The following is a 20,926-nucleotide window of genomic DNA, read 5'->3' as shown; positions in this document are numbered from 1 at the left end:
TTTTCATCCACAACAATATTTTATTCCTTTATTCCGGGGGTCTTGGCCGTTTTCCTGCAGTTTTCTGCCACCCCCAAACTTCAGTTACGTAACCGTAACGTCCACTCCAAATGGGTCAATAGACAGAAACGAATGTGAAAGTTAAATACATCTGTGTCCAGACTTGACCTATTCCAGAACATTTTATTTTACTTTTGGTAAATACACTTGCTGAAGATTTGTCTGGACAATATCTTTTTTTGGTAAAGTGAACGCTAACTGGAGAAAATCAGAGCTACTGCATTCCATCGATAAAAAGTAAGTATTGACTGAGAGTGGAGAGCTCAAACTTAGTTGGGATTGATGACGGAACGGACTAATCACTTGATCCTCGCATTTACCAGTCAGTCAGAACAGAGAACCAGTCAGTGTTCAGACCCGGTCAAAGAACTATGGCTTCCTTGGTTGTAAATGATGTTATAAATAGTGTCGATAACAGGGAACACAACTTTATTGATCCAAAGCCTTTGACATCGTGGATCACTCGTTACTCAGATAGTTATCTGGTTAGCTGGTTTGAAAATCTCTTATATGTAAGATCTCAGTGTGTACTCACAGTAAGAGTTAAATCTGACATTTTACATGTTAGAGGGGGTGACATTTCTTTCCCTTTAGGGATGTTATGTATTTTTTCATCCACAACAATATTTTTTTCCTTTATTCCGGGGGTCTTGGCCGTTTTCCTGCAGTTTTCTGCCACATCCAAACTTCAGTTATGTAACCGTGACGTCCACTCCAAATGGGTCAATAGACAGAAACGAATGTGAAAGTTAAATACATCTGTGTCCAGACTTGACCTATTCCAGAACATTTTATTTTACTTTTGGTAAATACACTTGCTGAAGATTTGTCTGGACAATATATTTTTTTGGTAAAGTGAACGCTAACTGGACATTTTATATGTTAGAGGGGGTGACATTTCTTTCCCTTTACATCAGCGGTTCCCAAACTTTTTTTCCTGCGCACCCCCTTCTATGTCCCAACCGGGTTGGCGCACCCCCAATCCCATCTCCTTCCCTCCTCTTCGATTTCCTCCAGCGCAACTTCTGACTCCTGCTCCTTTTCTTTCTCTATTTTCTCCATCCCTGTTGACTCCAAATCCTCACTCTCTCTTGGTCCCTCTCCTCTTTCGTGACTAACGACTTTATCATTAGACGTCCCACTAGACAGTTTCCCTGATTTCAGCCAGTTAAGCATATTTATTATATGTATATGGAATGAATGAAACGAGTCGGCACGCTTATAGTAGCGGCTGCAGTGCATAACAGAAAAGCAGTGCATAGAAGAAGACAGCAGCCTTCTTCTACATTTCTAAAAATGAAACAAATAAATTATAGTTTTTATTTTAAATAAAAGCGATTATGGAAATGTTTACTGTTCATGTTTTTTTTATTGTATGGGAAAATCCTACTTAAAGAAACAGACCGCCATTACATTTTTCCTCTCGCGCACCCCCTTGTGGCAGCTCGCGTACCCCTGGGGGTGCGCGTACCACACTTTGGGAATCCCTGCTTTAAAGTATACCCCATTTATATTAGGTCTGGAACACTTTAGAAACATTTGGGTAGCTCACATTAACCAGTTGTGTGTGGTACCGAAAGTATTTCACACTAGTGCCAAAGGGAAGCAAATTCATTGGAGTTGGTGTAGAATATAGATTTTTTTGTCTAACTCACCGGGGAAGTGGGGAAAAGTTGCATAAGAGAGGCTAAGTTTTTAGCCATCACATCACGGAACTGCACGCTTTTCAAGTGTCGGTATTGTGTCTCGACATCACGTTTTAATATGTCGCTAGACACCATAAACCTTTGTTAAACTGACTAATGTTTCTTATGTTTCCTAATGTTTCCTCCACCACAAATAGCGTCGAACTGTATGTATTTTGCCAGTGGCCGTTTTAACAGCTTATTAGCCATTTGCGAATGACATTGGTACGGTAACTATCAATATAGGTGACGAAAAAACAAGAAAATCGTGTAGCCAGCAAAGTGTTTGACTCTCCTGAACACATCCTGAAGCATATGGATTCTCCATGTCAGTCAGTCACTCATTAGTCACTCAAAGAGACATTCGCTCTTCTAGGACGGCTCCGCTTATGCGGTCCGGCAAATATTGATGGTGTGGTCATTTTTATGTAATTAAATGTTCAAACACAATATTCTATTCAAAGTTTCAAACCCAAAGGATTCTATGGATAATGATGATGCTTCTTGTCCAATCAACCTATAAGACCAATTTGAAAGCTTTAAGGCCACCCTAAATTGTAGTTGCATCAAATGTTTATAAACATTGGACTATTTAATTTGCCTAATTGTGTTAATTCACACTAAAACTGTATCTTTTAAACGGTTCTAGCTAGGACAAAACCAGTTTTGTTTCACATATTTATGCTTTCCCAACTGAAAATGCATAAACGTTTATTGGCATTGGCCATATTAATTACCTTAATTTGCATAAATAACATTTATATACCCAAAAACAGTATCTCTTCAACTGTTCAAGCTAGAGAGATGAAAACAACTTTGTTTATCATGTCTAGGTTGTTCCAATTTAAAATTCTTAAAACGTGTATGGAATATGACTATATTAACTATCTTAATTTGTGTAATTCACAATAATTAACCCTAAAACTGTAAATCTTTGACCGTTCAATCTAGAAAAATTAAACCAACTTTATTTCACATGTTAAGGCTATCCCAAATTAAAAGTCTTAACTACATTGTTTATCAACTATGATTATGCTAATTATTGTAATTTACAAAATCAGCATCAATTAACCCTTAACATGTGTAGCTGTTCAACAGCATCTCTTGAATCGTTCCAGCTAGAGGTAATAAACCAACATTTTTACATGGTTTGTCTATCCTAACTTAAAAGTCTTAAACTCAGTAGTAGATTAGACCCTTTGTCATGATTCTCAAGACATGAAATGGCGTGTGCGGTTTAGAAAATGATGGTCATCTTCTTAGCGGTAGCATCAGAAAGTTTTGTGAGGGGCTTTACTGATGGGGTAGCCTGGAGGGGCAGAGACTGTGCCCTGGTGACTGACGTGTAACCACGGTGACATTGTGAGCTCTCGTGAAATGGTATATTCCCCAGTTTCATGGCTGTAGTGCCAACAATAAAGGAACTGCCTCTGCGCTTTTCCTTTTTGTTGACACGACACACACTGCAAACCATCACCCCCTCCTTAAAGTCCAGCCATGTTCTTGGAACACCTTTATTGTGTCGAAATTTCCTTATTATCAAAATTATTAACAACATATCCCCACATTGGGCGACTGGCGAGTTCTACTTTGGGACCCCTGACCCTAACCCTACTCTGAAAAAGGTTTTCCTAAAATCTTAGTTGGGGTGTAAAAGGCTTCAAGATAATTCTGGTATCTGGCAATTTTTTTTGTGGGGGGGACCTTTTACATACTTACACAAATTCTCCATGCTTAGTCTGCAGCCAGGAAACACATGAAAACTATTTAATATCTGATAATGTCACGGTCCGTGGTAGAAAGACAGGAGTCAAACGCAGGAGGGTAGATTGCTTTCTTTTTATTATGTAGTTCTAGCAAGCTCAGAATGGCCAAGCAGGCAAAAACACAAAATAGCCGAGCAAACAGAGATCCCTGCTAGAACCAAACAGGCCCATAATGCCGGACTAGTTGGCAAGGCAATGTACTGTACTGTACTGGCACAACGTAGTCCTGAACATACACGGAACATTGACGACAAACAATAACCCACAAAACCCCAACCTGACAGACAGATATACCCCTACCCTAATAACATAACAAGAAACAGGTGTGCCTGGTAATGATGCGGGGGGGGGGGGGGGGGGGGCGGTGGCTTCAGAAAGATTAAATGGGAGGAGTGGATGGAAACGGGAAAGAATTTGGCTGTTGATTTAGCCAAGATAGCCATTGGAGCAGGAGTGGTGGGAGGAGGTGCTGCAGCGATGGGAGGAGGTGCAGCAGAGGTCGCACAACCAGGACCTGTAGCTTTAGATGCAGTAGCTGCAGGATCAGCAATAATACAAAGTGTAAATATAGCGTTATCAAGTCAGGGGGTCAAATAGGAGATGTCCACTAAAGCAGGTTAAAGTTAATTACTGACAAAAATATATTTCGTTTTTTCTATGTATTTAGACTAGACATACGACATGAGTAAATAATAAACATTAACATGAAGAAAAAATGAATGAATGCAGATTATGTTCACAGGAGGTGAAGTTGGATTATATGTTTTTTAATTGGTTGAATTATGTCTGTATGTCAGAGAGGCTGGACAGATTATAGAGGCAGTTATACAGTGGGGCTCCTATCAGTTAGATTAGAGATGCTCATGACCACTGCTTCAGTTGCATTTGATACAGTGATTCTCGTTGTAATTGGTGAATTTAGAGGATTTTTCTAGATTTTTGTTGGAAAAATCATTTTTGAATATTTCACATCTTTACAGATGTTCACAATGTATACCAAATAGAAGGTGTGGAGAAAACATAACTGTTATTTAGAGAATAATGTGTCTATAGTTGCTTGGGGCTTTAGGATCTAGTGTGTGTTTTGAACTACCAGTTCCTCCTTTGTGATGGCTCTATTAAGTACAGATTAAGTAAACATGTGCCTGAGAACCAGGAGTACCTGAAAAGTTGGTATTTCCAAATGTATACAGTTAAATGCAGTTTTTAAAAGTAATGCGTGGACAGAATCAACAGGACCAGAACAGGCAACAGGATTCACAAGAATTAGCATAGCCAGTTCAGACAGGAACCCCGAGTGGCCATTGGTCAGCGACGTATCAGCTGATGCTGGGATCGCTCCAATCACAGTATCAGATTTCATGCTGACAATTTAATCATCAGGTTACTCACTCAGTCTGATGTGTGCTGGTCTACTAGCATGAACCCACCCACCAGCTCTGCCTCCATCCCTGCTTCCACTTGTTTGATTCTGTGTTTCCTTTTCATGGGGGGGTCAGTACTGTGTACCTTGCTCATTGTCTATGGGGATTGATAATAATGATATCATGGTGTTGACATCGTTATTAGTAGTATCAACAACACGATCATGTGATGGCAGTGAGTCACCCCAGAGGAGCCGAAACGAACGCCAAAACATGAATAATAAAATTGTGCATTTCTAATAAATGGTGGTGTTTTCTGTCTGAACTGTTAATGGTTGAAAAAAGCTGCCTTGGATTGTTCTGATCTGCCACCTTAACGTGGTGGAGGGGTTTGAGTACCCGAGTAACCCTAGGAGCTATGTTGTCTGGGGCTATATGCCCTGGTAGGGTCTCCCAAGGCAAACAGGTCCTAGGCGACGGGTCAGACTAAGAGCGGTTCAAAAACCCCTTAATGATGATAAATAATTTGTGTCCTGTGACATCGCCCGGCATGGCGCAGCCGGGGCCCCACCCTGGAGCCAGGCCCGGGGGTTGGGGCTCGTTCGCGAGCGCCTGGTGGAACGAACGAGCGACATGGGGCCGCCCTCCCGTGGGCTCACCACCCACAGGAGGGACCATAAGGGGCCGGTGCAGAGAGGATCGGGCGGCAGTCGAAGGCGGGGGCCTAGACAACCCGATCCCTGGACACAGAAACTAGCTCTAGGGACGTGGAACGTCACCTCGCTGGCGGGGAAGGAGCCTGAGATCGTGCGTGAGGTTGAGAGGTTCCGACTAGAGGTAGTCGGGATCACCTCTACGCACGGCTTGGGCTCTGGAACCACACTCCTTGAGAGAGGATGGACTTTTCACCACTCTGGAGTTGCCCATGGTGAGAGGCGGCGGGCTGGTGTGGATTTGCTTATAGCTCCCCAGCTCTGCCGCCATGTGTTGGAGTTTACCCCGGTGAACGAGAGGGTCGTTTCCCTGCGCCTACGGGTTGGGGATAGGTCTCTCACTGTTGTTTGTGCCTACGGGCCGAACGGCAGTGCAGAGTACCCAACCTTCTTGGAGTCTCTGGGAGGGGTGCTGGAAAGTGCTCCGACTGGGGACTCTATCGTTCTACTGGGGGACTTCAACGCCCAGGTGGGCAACGACAGTGACACCTGGAGGGGCGTGATTGGGAGGAACGGTGTTCAGTTCTTGGACTTCTGTGCTAGTCACAGTTTGTCCATAACGAACACCATGTTCAAGCATAAGGGTGTCCATCAGTGCACGTGGCACCAGGACACCCTAGGCCGCAGGTCGATGATCGACTTTGTTGTCGTTTCATCTGACCTGCGGCCGTATGTCTTGGACACTCGGGTAAAGAGAGGGGCAGAGCTGTCAACTGATCACCACCTGGTTGTGAGTTGGATCCGATGGCGGGGGAGGAAGCTGGACAGACTCGGCAGGCCCAAGCGTACTGTAAGGGTCTGCTGGGAACGTCTGGCAGAGTCTCCTGTCAGAGAGATCTTTAACTCCCACCTCCGGCAGAGCTTCGACTGGATCCCGAGGGAGGCTGGAGATATTGAGTCCGAGTGGACCATGTTCTCCACCGCCATTGTCGAAGCGGCCGCTCGGAGCTGTGGCCGTAAGGTCTCCGGTGCCTGTCGAGGCGGCAATCCCCGAACCCGGTGGTGGACACCGGAAGTAAGGGATGCCGTCAAGCTGAAGAAGGAGTCCTATCAGGCCTGGTTGGCTTGTGGGACTCCTGAGGCAGCTGACGGGTACCGACAGGCCAAGCGGACTGCAGCCCGGGTGGTTGTGGAGGCAAAAACTCGGGCCTGGGAGGAGTTCGGTGAGGCCATGGAGAAGGACTATCGGCTGGCCTCGAAGAGATTCTGGCAAACCATCCGGTGCTTCAGGAGAGGGAAACAGTGCCCTACCAACGCTGTTTACAGTAGAGGTGGGCAGCTGTTGACCTCAACTGGGGATGTCGTCGGGCGGTGGAAGGAGTACTTCGAGGATCTCCTCAATCCCGCCGTCACGTCTTCCATTGAGGAAGCAGAGGATGAGGGTTCAGAGGTGGACTCGTCTATCACCCGGGCTGAAGTCACAGAGGTGGTTAAGAAACTCCTCGGTGGCAAGGCACCGGGGGTGGATGAGATCCGCCCTGAGTACCTCAAGTCTCTGGATGTTGTGGGGCTGTCTTGGCTGACACGCCTGTGCAACATCGCGTGGCAGTCGGGGACAGTGCCTCTGGGATGGCAGACCGGGGTGGTGGTCCCTCTTTTTAAGAAGGGGGACCGGAGCGTGTGTTCCAACTATAGGGGGATCACACTTCTCAGCCTCCCCGGGAAAGTCTATGCCAGGGTTCTGGAGAGGATAATACGGCCGATAGTAGAACCTCGGATTCAGGAGGAACAGTGTGGTTTTCGTCCAGGCCGTGGAACACTGGACCAGCTCTATACCCTCTACAGGGTGATGGAGGGTTCATGGGAGTTTGCCCAACCAATTCACATGTGTTTTGTGGATTTGGAGAAGGCATTCGACTGTGTCCCTCGCGGCATCTTGTGGAGGGTGCTTCGGGAATACGGGGTCCTGGGTCCCTTGCTAAGGGCTGTCAGGTCCCTGTACGACCGAAGCAGGAGCTTCTGTTCGTAATTTTTATGGACAGAATTTCTAGGCGCAGCCAGGGGCCGGAGGGTGTCAGGTTTGGGGACCACACAATTTCATCTCTGCTCTTTGCAGATGATGTTGTAGTGTTGGCCCCTTCAAGCCAGGACCTTCAGCATGCACTTGGACGGTTTGCAGCCGAGTGTGAAGCGGTGGGGATGAAAATCAGTACCTCCAAATCCGAGGCCATGGTCCTCAGTCGGAAAAGGGTGGCTTGCCCACTTCAGGTTGGTGGAAAGTTCTTGCCTCAAGTGGAGGAGTTTAAGTATCTAGCGGTCTTGTTCACGAGTGAGGGAAGGATGTAACGGGAGATTGACAGACGGATCGTTGCAGCTTCTGCAGTAATGCGGTCGATGTATCGGTCTGTCGTGGTGAAGAAAGAGCTGAGCCGCAAGGCGAAGCTCTCGATTTACCGGTCAATCTACGTTCCTACTCTCACCTATGGTCATGAGCTTTGGGTCATGACCGAAACGACAAGATCCCGGATACAGGCGGCCGAAATGAGCTTTCTCCGCAGGGTGGCTGGGCGATCCCTTAGAGATAGGGTGAGAAGCTCGGTCACCCGGGAGGAGCTCAGAGTAGAGCCGCTGCTCCTCCACATCGAGAGGGGTCAGCTGAGGTGGCTTGGGCATCTGTTTCGGATGCCTCCGGAACGCCTTCCTGGGAGGGTGTTCCGGTCCCGTCCCACCGGGAGGAGACCCCGGGGAAGACCTAGGACACGCTGGAGGGACTATGTCTCCCGGCTGGCCTGGGAACGCCTCGGTGTCCCCCCGGAAGAGCTGGAGGAAGTGTCTGGGGAGAGGGAAGTCTGGGCATCCCTGCTTAGACTGCTGCCCCCGCGACCCGGCCCCAGATAAGCGGAAGAAGATGGATGGATGGATTGTTCTGATGATCAGTAACCAATTTAGAAAAATGTGTTGTAAATACGTAATCAATGAGCTATATATTACCCAATATTAACGTCGTCCACAATAGAGGATTTAAAACATCTAAAAACCCCATCGCTTTGGTGTCAGCTTCCAATAAATAGGGGAACTTGGTCTGTAGTAGGCACAGATATCTGACATTTCATAAGTGCAGCGTGGTGTTAAAAGAAAGTGTGTAAGAGGCCTTGGTCTTAAGCCTGATTTCTCTGTTAAAGGTTAAATAAAAAAAAGAGAAATAAAGTTTAAGCAATTCATATGAAGCCTTAAAGAGACCTACATTTATGGAGCCAAATTGAGCTCAAATATGTTGACCATATAAAAAGAAAAACCTAACTGAAATAAATGCAAGGTTAACAAAAAATATGTAATGGTATGAAAAAACTAAATTCAATTGTATGACATTTTTTTATTAAAACGTGGCAAAGATGTATACTAAAAACATGAAATGGATTTGGAACAGAGGACACTACACCAGTAAGGAGTATGAGGAGGCTCAGAGAAAGATTGAATGTGAGGAATGGAAGAAGGAGGAATAGATAAGGCTACTGATGCTGGACAGGCAGCAGTGGGAGCAGTGGGAGCAGTGGGAGGAGAAGTGGGAGCATCAGTGGGAGGAGCAATTGGAGCAGTGGGAGGAGCAGTGGAAGTAGTGGGAGGAACAGTGGGAGCAGCAGTGGGAGCAGTGGGAGCAGTGGGAGGAGCAGTGGGAGCAATGGGAGTAGTGGAAGGAGCAGTGGGAGCAGCAGTGCAAGCAGTGGGAGGAGCGTTGGGAGTAGCAGTGGGTGTAGCACTACCCATATCTGTAGCTGGATTAGCTGTTGGATCAGCAATAATACAAGGCCTGAAATGATTTTCATCAAGTCAATGGGTCAAGGAGGAGATAAAAATCAAAAAGAGTCACAGAATGTATGATTAAAATTATAATTACTTATTGAGGTAACAGGCCTTTATATCCTTGATTATAAACCGGGTGCTTCGAATCTGGCATGCTGATTGGCTGATAGCTGTGGTAAATGAGACCGTAATACCTTGGGTATACCCAGTGGCGTATAATCGAGGGGGGGGGCCCTAACATGTAGAAGGGTCCTCGAAAATGTTTGAATCTTGAATATAGGGGAGTGGCCCTCAGAGACCGCCTATGTACAGGGCCCAGAATGTTGTGCTACACCCCTGGGTATACCATCACATATCTCAGGCCATAGCTTATAAATTGTCCATGATAATGATTGGCCCATATGTGGCGCTGTAATAAGCATGTCATTTTTAACCCGGCTGCCCTGTTTGATGTAAAGGTTTGATACTCTCCTGTCAGGATAAACATATTTGAGTCGAGAAAATATAAAGTCTGCATGATGGTGGACACATTTTTTTAAAGAAACTACAAATGCTTATAAATTTGCACTCAAAAGTATTATGGCAAGTTACCAAATTTGTGATATGTTGTCAGCGCTACAGTGAGTGATTTTAGGGAGGCATGTATAAGACACCTGTATGCCAAAGGACAAGTCAATTGGATTTACGGTTCATGAGAAAATATTTGTAGTTTTGGACAAATTTTCATTGTACAAAAAAATCCATCATGGCAGATTATATAGGTTATTCATCATGAGAAATGAGGCAGGTACAAAAAACAATCAGTACTGTAGTACAAACGGGGTGGAAATGGCATCATTTGGAAATTAGCAAATTGAATCGTGTACTATAGCGCCCCTGGTGGAGGAATCAGGGAGGGGTCTGTATGTTGTTACATGTGGACTAGTTCCTACCAGAGAACACCTAATAATAAAACTAACAATTACAATAGGGTTTATCTTACCGGAGAAACCCTACCGGAGATTGATTAAAATATTACTGATATGACACACTGATAACAAACTGATCTACTTTCAGAGTCAACCACCAGGATAGAAATATGACATCCAGAGGTAAGTGTGTCAAGATTGTTGTAGACTAGAGACTTTCAGAGCTTGTTGTAATTGATGACAAGATGATAGAGTTACCTAATATTCTATTCCTTTTCAACAGGGAGAAGAAAAAGCCAAGAAGTACCTCCCAACTGTAAGCATGGATTGAAACTAGAGTAGTGTTTGTACAAATCTTGAATTAAGCAGGCCATTTTTCAGTCAAAATATTTTTTCTGCACAATGAGAATTAATCTAATGATTGTGGTCATTTCACTTCCTGGGTAATTTAATTCCAGTTGTGAAAGAGACATAGTTGATCATCAAAGTGAAATGCTTTATTTGTCGTTTATGGCTTGGTGGCTAATTGTTATTCTTCTGTAGTTGGTGAAGGATATCAACATGAACAAGACGATGGATTCGATTGGACGGGTATACTTCTCATTGGGATGGGCGTTGTGGGAGCAGTAGGAGCACTAGCAACCGGATCACCAGGAACAGCAGGACTAATAGTAGCAGCAACAGCAGGAATATGCTATATAAGGAAATCAAGACAAACAACCTCATATTGAACTAAAGCTGTGAGTTGTTTATAAACCGGGTGCTTCGAATCTGGCATGCCGATTGGCTGATAGCTGTGGTATATGAGACCGTAATACCTTGGGTATACCCAGTGGCGTATAATCGGGGGGGAGGGGCCCTAACATGTAGAAGGGTCCTTGAAAATGTTTGAATCTTGAATATAGGGGAGTGGCCCTCAGAGACCGCCTATGTACAGGGCCCAGAATGTTGTGCAACACCCCTGGGTATACCATCACATATCTCAGGCCATAGCTTATAAATTGTCCATGATAATGATTGGCCCATATGTGGCGCTGTAATAAGCATGTCATTTTTAACCCGGCTGCCCTGTTTGATGTAAAGGTTTGATACTCTCCTGTCAGGATAAACATATTTGAGTCGAGAAAATATAAAGTCTGCATGATGGTGGACACATTTTTTTAAAGAAACTACAAATGCTTATAAATTTGCACTCAAAAGTATTATGGCAAGTTACCAAATTTGTGATATGTTGTCAGCGCTACAGTGAGTGACTATGTCAACTATGTCAAATGTTATGATATTTTAACATATACGGAAACTACAGGCAAATTAATCCTGTGAACTGTCTTCCCTATTAATCCAGGATTTCGTAAGTGAAGCCTTGAAATATTCTTCAGTAAGTGTGGAGTATAGTTAGTATGTTTTTGTTTTAGAATAGTTAGTAGGGTTTTGGTTTTTGATTCACATTTTGTGCTGTAAAAGTAGGAAATTGGTTCTTTGCTGCACCACACCTCCAATTGAGTTGGTCATCACTTTATAAAAGCAATAAGGCATCTGGGGGTTGTGGAAGATTTACATGCTTTATTAATATTACAATTGTTACTTTATAAGCCTTTTGTGTATTTTATTTAAATTGAATTATCTTGGAAGATGCTCTTGTTCAGATTTACTTACAATAGTGAATGTGTAAATTTTCAACATTTTCAATGTTTTTTTTGGACTTAACATAAAAAGTTAAATATAAACAATGTATACAAAACTTGCAGATTCTTGTCAGCATTTTATTTCACTAAATTTAGATGATGCAGGTTTTGCTGGTCTGCATGCTTCGCAGGCATGTTGTATATGGTTTGAAAAGTAGTTAAACAAGTTTTCCATTGATTTTATAGCCTTGTTTGTTCTTGTTTGATTTCCCATCCCATTCCTTGTAACTCTGTCCAGGGCCGGTTCTAGGCATCTATGACATACGTGAGCACTTATGGCCCTCGACCACTAGGGGGCCTCAACCATCAGGAAGACACCGACCAATAGTGGAGAGGGGGCCCCAACTCAAATTTTGTTTAGGATCCCCAAAAGGCTAAAGCCGGCACTGTCTCTGTCCCTGAGAAAAACAGTGAGGTTTAAATAAACACTGCTGTGTTTTACAGACAGTGTAAAAAGTAATATAACAATATTCCAATGCATGTAATAATATAATATATATAATAATATATTTTTTGTTGTAACCTTTATGTTCTTGCCTCAGAAAGTATCAGGGCAAGAATGGTATGAATCAGGGAGGCCAACAAAAGCGTACCCATTAACCACCAAAAAGATGTGCACCGAAACATTAAACATGTTATAGGTTTTCCTGACCAGCAGGTGTCAGCACTGTGCTGTAAGTTCAAAAGCACGGAGAGAATGAACCATTCTTCCAGCCTGATCTTAGGGACATATGTAAAATATTTTACAGAAATCTTTGACAGCCGAACTTGGGTAAGATCATTTACGTCAGGTCAAACCTCTTCAGTTTCAACTTATTTACAGGTTTGGTCATTGCATCAGCAATCATGTTATCAGTAGAACAATAAATCAAAGTAACTCTTCCCCCATTCACAGTAGACCTGATAAAGTGATACTTTATGTCAATATGTTTACATCTTTGTCTGTTTACAGGGTGTTTAGCGAGAGCGATTGTTCCCTGATTGTCCTCATGTACTATAGTTTGTTTGTACTTGTAGTTATCTATACCTCCCAGTAACTGCTCTAAATATAGACACTCTTGTATGGTTGAAGCCAGTGCCATATATTCTGCCTCGCATGTGGAGAGAGCAATAGTAGGCTGCTTTCTGGTCTTCCATGAGATCAGAGAGCTGTTCTTACTAAGGCTCACACAGTATCCTGTGGTACTGCATCTGTCACTGGTATCAGTCGCCCAGTCGGCATCACTGTAGGCATGTATACCTAGTTTCTCACTGTCCTTTCTCCTAAAACGTAACCCTTTTCTGCTTGTGCCTTTGAGATACCGAAGTACGTGCTTCACAGTGACCCACTGTTCCTCTGTAGGCTCAGCAAAGAATTGTGACAACCTGCTCACAACAAAGTTTAAATCAGGTCTGGTGCAAACAGTCAGATATATAAGACTTCCCACAGCCTCTCCGTACATCCTGACATCTTCCATCTTTACTGCATCCTCAGGTTCACCACTTGCCACACTCTGTTGTGCTTGATTATGGTCACTAGACCTTGTTTCTGCCCCTGGACTATCACTATGTGCACTTCTACTCTGTACACTTGGCTCTGGAGCATTTTCTGTACTCCTACTCTGTGTGGTTTCGCCAGTCAGGGGTCTCACACTGTCATAGTCGTGGCTTGTATCTGGCTCACCTGTCTGTTTCTGTTTTTCCTTGCTCACAAACTTCACCAGCCTGTGTTTTTGAACTTTGTTTGTATCTGGATAAAACACCAAATAAGCCGGGCTGTTCTTATCGTAACCTACAAAACACCCCATGTCACATCTGGAATCAAGTTTTCCCTTTTCCTGTTTGTAAGTGTAGCGTACAGAACAAAACTTTTGCATCTTAGATACATTAGGCTTCTTGTCTGTCAACATCTCATAAGGAGTCTGCCCTGTACGCCTGTTGAAGCACCTGTTGCGTACCATTGCTGCTGTTTGTACTGCGTAGGGCCATAGCTGCTTTGGTAGTACACTTTCAACCATCATACATCTACCCATCTCAGAAAGAGTACGCCAACCCCTCGCTGCAGTTCCGTTTTGGTGTGGGGAATACGGAGCGGACGTTTCATGTCTGATCTTGTTTTACCTCCACAGCGCTTGAAAATCACCACACGTAAACTCTGTTCCGTTATTGGATCTGATGCACTTCACTTTCCCATAAGGGGATACATCTGCTAGGAACTTTTATATAGTGTCACTTTTCTTCTTTAGAAAATATACAAATACTGCGCTTGAGTAATCACCAGTGAATGACTGCACATATTTGCAGCCATCTATTGACTCTGTGGCTACTGGACCTGTGTGGTCTGTGTGTACCATCTGTAAGGGAGCCTTTGCTCTGGTATCAGGGTCCCTATTTCCGGTTTGGGCAAATTTCCCCTGAATACACACCTCACACTCTTGTTTGGGTCTGCCTGTTTTGCCCTTGATCTCCATACCTTCAACAACGTTCTGCAACTTAACAACATGGTCATAGTTACAGTGGCCCAATATCTCGTGCCATGTCTGTATGTCGTGACATGTGTTACACTTATCATTAGACTCAGCTTCAGTGTGCAAAAAATACAACCTGCCGTATACGTAAATGTTAAACCTGGTACCGTCTCTGGTTATCAGGGCGTCTTTATCTTCTTTAAAGACAACTGTAGCCCCACTGCTGGTCGCTGCCTTCAATGAGAAGATGCTTTGGGGGTACGACGGTACGAACAAAGTGTCTTTCAGCACCGCCTTGCGTCGCTGTCCTCTGCTGTCGATGAGGGAAACCTCAGCATTTCCCCTCCGCTGAGCGATCCCGCTGCAGCGGGCGCCGTCTGCCAGCTCGACACTGTGCGTTTCTGGCCTGAACACGCAGTGGACGATAGAGATGAGCCATCTTTAGCCGTTTTCGGCATATTTATTTCACGAGCTAAAGACACATCAGTCTCATGGCCAGAAAGCCTTCAGTTTTCAATACGGTAAAACATTTGGGACAAACAAACAATAATGCAAACACGTCTTCTTTAGCCTGCACCTTAGTGCCCCCTTGTGGCTAATGCACAATACAGAACAGTACTGGATTACATTCTTAATATACAACTGAGGACAAAATGAACCTATTGTAACATGGGTTCAAGACCCTGCCTGGCAATCGCTACAATATAATGTGTTTGGTGTAAATTCGTAATATATGATACTTATGCGTAGTGTTCAATACCTATCTTACGTTTTTGTGGTGTTCTTAACATTATGTCCTAGCCCAGATAGCAAAAAATATCCGCACAGCTTCTTTTTGCCGCCGGCCCTAAACTGTCGGCTGTAGGTGCGTCCTGCTGGCGGGGATGAAACGTTTGCCGCCAAATACGTCACTCCCATTTCTTGCAAGATGCCGCCGGCCGGCGGTCCGACTGCTTAATTTTCTTTGGCGGTTGCCTCAGTCTAAAGGACCGCTGTCGTCCGGCAGCAAGACGCTTTTAAATACAAGGCTACTCTCAAAATCGACCGGCCAATGGTTTTGCATGTTGGGAGTTAAGTGGAACTGACGGCATTTTTACTACTTTTCACATTTGAAGCGATTATAAAATCCTAATATATAATATGTGAATTATATCAAATAGTTTTTTTCTCCAAAGCATAGGGTTTATTACAGATTATAACAGATTAATAGGGTTTATAACATGATTCCATGAGAGGTAAGGTTTAGGAAATTACATTTAAATGACTTTTAAACTCTGAAGCGATTATACAGTAATATATGTAAAATATATCGAATTATTTTATGCACTTCGGGGGAAATTGTTTACATTTATTTGATTTAGGCACAATTAGACATGCTCCTGGACCCGAGGAACTGCTTAATAAATGAACGTAAATAAGGATCCGCAATCTGCTAAATGAATAGATGTAAATATTGATTATAATGGGATGTTTTACAGTAGATACGCCCATCCACCTAAGACATGCCTCAAATCTGCATTTGTGTCTATTTAAATTACCACCAAATTAGCGTTGTTTAATCATGTTCATAAAATATAATGAGTTCTATAGCTGGGAACGTTAGTTGAAATGTCTGAATACAACTTCAAAATACATTTAAAATATACGTTTTCGTGTGTAGGGTGTGGTAGCAAAGTAACATGATGGACTCGCTGCTAACCGCAATTGTTTACTGGTTGAAGTTGGAGTATCGTTTGGAGTTACAGAGGTGAATGTGAGATGAATGTTTATAATTTAAGAGATCTGGACAGGAGCGTGTCTTTTTTTACGTTTTAACTCTGTACAGTTATTAATTGAAATGGCAGCATGGATTTTATCTGGTAATGATTACGTGTCCGAGTCGTGCAGTTTTTAGACTGAAACGAATGTGAAACTTACAAACACAGATATAAAGCATAGATGGGACTTACGTCCCGATAGGTCCGCCATCTTACACGTGATGGTGGTATTTTGTGCAGCAGCAAATTGCTCCACATTAAACATGGAAGATACGAAGGAGGTGGGAATCATTCATCGTTCATCAGTATTAGTGTAAAAAGGTATGGTAACATTTTTCATTTCATATAGCGTGTTCAATTAAGAAAGTTACCCATACTATAGCTGCTAGTGGTATATTATCTATGCTTACAAAAAGTATTCTGTTTCCAGACCTGATGCACCCAACAGTTATCTTTCTTGAGAGAAAAACACTTGCATAAGATTTGGGTAGACATTAAACCCTATTGTTAACTGACCGCTTACCAAAGGATATATTTGAACTTTCCAAACGCATCTATGGACGTCCTAGGTGACTGCATTCCATCGACTAAAAGTAAGTATTGATTGAGATTTTAAAATATAGAAACTATACTTCAGAGCAACCGTGAAAATGATGTTGGATGTTGAGATCAAAAGAAAATCTAAAGCAAAATGTACAGAATTGTACACAAAAATTATTATATCAGAAACAAAAAGAAAAAAAGAAAATTATTTAAAAACAAAGCTGAGCTAGACAGAAATAAATGTTGTGTGCTTGCTTGCTTGATTACATTAAAAAAGCGTACTTTAAAATAAAAGAAAGATGGTTTGGTCTTTTAAACTTTAATGGTTCAAGAGACACTGTTTTTGAGTAAATTCACGCAAAGAATGCAAATTATGATAATTTAAATTGTCATACGATTGTAAAAATGTTATGTTGGGAAAGCCTTAACCTATGTAACAAACATATTTTAGTGTCTCTACATTGAATGATTCAAGAAAAGTTATAGAGTTAAGTACTGTTATTAATGCAAATTAGGTAAATTTATATAGTCATAGGTAATAAAAGGTTAACAATGTCAAGTTGGGATAGCTTAAACATTTGAAAAAACATAACTTTGTTCTCCCTACTTTTCATGGTACAAAAGATACTGTTAGAGGGTTAATTAGCAAATTAAGCAAATTAATAGAGGAGTCTATGAAGAATTTGAAGTTAGCTTGGTGTCTCTATTTGAAACAGTTCAGAGATACTCTTAAGAGTTTGTTATCACAAATAATGCAAATGAGGCATATTCATGTAGTCATAGTCCATAAATATTTACTGGTTTAATCTGAGATAGCCTTAACATGTTATAATAGAAATGTTTGTTAAATCACTGAAGCTTGAACTGTTGGACAGAAACGGTTTTAGGGTTAATTAATGCTGTTCAAAATATTTTATTAGGCTGATTGAAGTAGTCTATAGATAAATATATTCCATTTAGGATAGCTTTAAAGATTTTAAGTTGTTACTTTAGCTTGATTCACCATGAAGCATGATGACTTTGAATAGAATCCTCTGTATCCTTCTGGCTCCCATTCAAACCCAGTTTAACTTCCATTAATAATATCACACTTAATGTAGCATCAAAACTGAGAATGGAACATGTCAAGTTGGGTCAGTGTGAACATATCATCGCTGGTTTGGAGTTGATCGCTTGAACGATGTAGGAGGAGATATGTGTAGAGGTTTAGTTTGTATTCGGGCAACACCTCCCGTGTTTCAGGCTTCTCCCAAACACCCAAATCCAGACTGGAGAATGGGTTCATACACTGATCCCAGTTTTTAGGGCTATACAAAATACAAAGTTTTCTGAACCTAACTCTGGTATCTGGCAAAAAAAATGTTTGAGGGGAAAACGTTTTTGTAGATAAGGTTACAAGTATTTAGGGTGAGAAGCTCAGTCATCCGTGAGGAACTTGGAGTAGAGCCGCTGCTCCTTTGGATCGAAAGGAGCCAGTTGAGGTGGTTTGGGCATCTGGTAAGGATGCCCCCAGGACGTCTCCCTAGGGAGGTGTTCCAGGCACGTCCAGCTGGGAGGAGATCTCAGGGTAGGCCCAGGACTAGGTGGAGAGATTATATTTCGACACTGGCCTGGGAACGCCTCGGGATCCCCAGTCAGAGCTGGCAAATGTGGCTCGAGAAAGGGATGTTTGGGGTCCCCTGCTGGAGCTGCTGTCCCCGCGACCCGATACCGGATAAGCGGATGAACATGAGATGAGGTTACAAGAATTATCCATGCTTAGGCTACTGTCAGGAAACACATTAAAACGATTTAATATCAGATAATGTCAGACAATATCAGACAAGAGACATTAATCAAGGACAATACATAACTATTCTGAAGTTTGTTTTCTTTAACTGTCTCTTCATAGTGTCTGACCTGAGGATTGTTCTGCTGGGGAAGACTGGATCAGGGAAGAGTGCAATAGGAAACACCATCCTGGGGTGGGAGGCCTTTAAAGAAGACGTGTCTGCTAAGTGTGTGACCAGATGGTGTGAGAAACAGAGTGGAGTTATGGATCAGAGGAGGACTGATGTCATTGACACTCCAGGGCTCTTTGACACAAAACTGAAGGAAGAAGAAATAGAGGAAGAGACTGAAGAAAAAAAGAAGAATAAAATAAAGAAAGAGATGGAAAGTATAGAGAGTTGTATTTGGATGTCTTTCCCAGGACCCCACGTGTTCCTCCTTGTGGTCAGACTGGGAATGAGGTTCACAGAGGAGGAGCAGAACACTGTGAAGTGGATTCAGAAAAACCTTGGAGATGACGCCTCCATGTACACCATTGTGCTCTTCACTCATGGAGATACTAAAGAAGAAAACAATCAGGGAGTATTTGAAAGAAAGCACAGAGCTACAAAGGCTTAACAACAAATGTGGAAACAGATATCACGTCTTCAACAATAACAAGAAGGACGACCAGACTCAGGTCACAGAGCTTCTGAGGAAGATAGATGAGATGGTGGAGGCGAATGGAGGAGGACACTACACCAGTAAGATGTATGAGGAGGCACAGAGTAAGATTAAATGGGAGGAATGGAAGAAATGGGGGAAAGAAAAGGCCATTGATTTTACAAAAATAGCAGTGGGAGGAGCAGTGGGAGGAGCAGTGGGAGTAGCACTACCCGAATCAACTCTATTAGTTGTTGGATCAGCAACATTCCAACGTCAAAAATTATTTTGATCAAGTCGGTGGGTCAAGGAGGAGATAAGAATCTAAAAGTGTCACAGAATGTATCATTTAATAATTACATATTATTACCTATTGCTGGATTTGGCCTTTATATCCTTAATTCTAAACCGGTTCTTCAAATTCTGAATGCTGATTGGCAGATAGCTGTGGTATATGAGACTGTATACCACGGCTATGACATCACATATCTCAGGCCATAGCTTGTAATTTGTCCATGGTACTGATTGGCCCATAGGTGGCGTTGAAATAATCATGTAATTTTTCAAATGTTCCCACTGCCCTGTTTTATGTGAAGGTCTGGTACAACGTGCTGGTCTCTTCTGTCAGGATAAACAAATTTGACTCGAGAAAATATAAAGTCAATACGATGGATTTTCAAGCATTTATAACAAAAAGAAAACTCCTCCCATAAAGCCAATTGACTTGAGATTTTATATGTTGGTTCATGATATAGGCGTAACAATATTTTGACAATGCAAAGCAATGTGTTCCAAAAGGGTGTAAAAAGTCCTGGACAAAAACATGTGTTGAAACTACAAATGCTTGTAACTTTGTACTCAGAAGTATTATGGCGTTATATGTTGCCACACTATGATGAGTGACTATGTGAAATGTCATGATATTTTCACATATATTAATCCTTACCTGAATGTATGTACCCAGGTTTTCACAAGTGGAGCCATTTAAATATTATTCAGTAAAAGTGTGGAGAATAGTAGGTAGGTTTTATAACTGATTGACATTTTGTGTCGTATATGTAGGAAACCGGATCTTTCATGCACCACACCTCTAATTTCTTTGGAAATCACTTTATAACAGCAGTGAGGCATCAGGGGGGTTTTGGAAGATTTACATGTTTTATTATTATTATTAATAGTATTAGTTGTAGTATTACTTTATAAGCCTTTTGTGTATTTTATTTACATTGAAATAACTTGGTGATAGTGAATGTGTAAATTTTCTAAATGTTTTATTATTGTGTTTGGACTATACATAAATAATAAAAACAATGAATACGAAACTTCACTGCAGATTCTTGTCAGCATTTTATTTCATCACATTCAGATGATGCAGGATTTGCAGGCCTAGTAGTGTATCACAATATTACAGTGGATGTGAACAGATCATGTCTATGACTGGTATTAATTAGTGTCCCTGGTATCCCCTAGGAGGGATGTTGTGTATTTTTTCATCCACAACAATATTTTATTCCGGGGGTCTTGGCCGTTTTCCTGCAGTTTTCTGCCACCCCCAAACTTCAGTTACGTAACCGTAACGTCCACTCCAAATGGGTCTATAGACAGAAACGAATGTGAAAGTTAAATACATCTGTGTCCAGACTTGACCTATTCCAGAACATTTTATTTTACTTTTGGTAAATACACTTGCTGAAGATTTGTCTGGACAATATATTTTTTTGGTAAAGTGAACGCAAACTGGAGAAAATCAGAGCTACTGCATTCCATCGATAAAAAGTAAGTATTGACTGAGAGTGGAGAGCTCAAACTTAGTTGGGATTGATGACGGAACGGACTAATCACTTG

At 42.3% G+C, this 20,926-nt stretch overlaps 1 long non-coding RNA gene and 1 pseudogene across 1 annotated transcript in view; both read left to right on the top strand.

Moving 5' to 3' along the window:
• The first annotated feature begins 94 nt into the window (after positions 1-94).
• Positions 95-20,926, top strand: part of LOC105010202 — a 28,138-nt gene continuing 7,306 nt past the window's right edge. Inside the window, exons 1-2 of the long non-coding RNA XR_004576210.1 lie at positions 95-297; positions 10,386-10,420. This is a non-coding gene — a long non-coding RNA (uncharacterized LOC105010202). The remainder of the gene's footprint in view (positions 298-10,385; positions 10,421-20,926) is intronic.
• LOC114839847 lies at positions 16,134-20,405 on the top strand (annotated as a pseudogene).

The sequence above is a fragment of the Esox lucius genome, chromosome 9 (genome assembly GCF_011004845.1).
Source record: "Esox lucius isolate fEsoLuc1 chromosome 9, fEsoLuc1.pri, whole genome shotgun sequence".
NCBI classification, from domain to species: Eukaryota; Metazoa; Chordata; class Actinopteri; order Esociformes; family Esocidae; genus Esox; species Esox lucius.
Note: the sequence above shows the minus strand (reverse complement) of the source record. Positions and strands in the feature narration are given on the sequence as shown.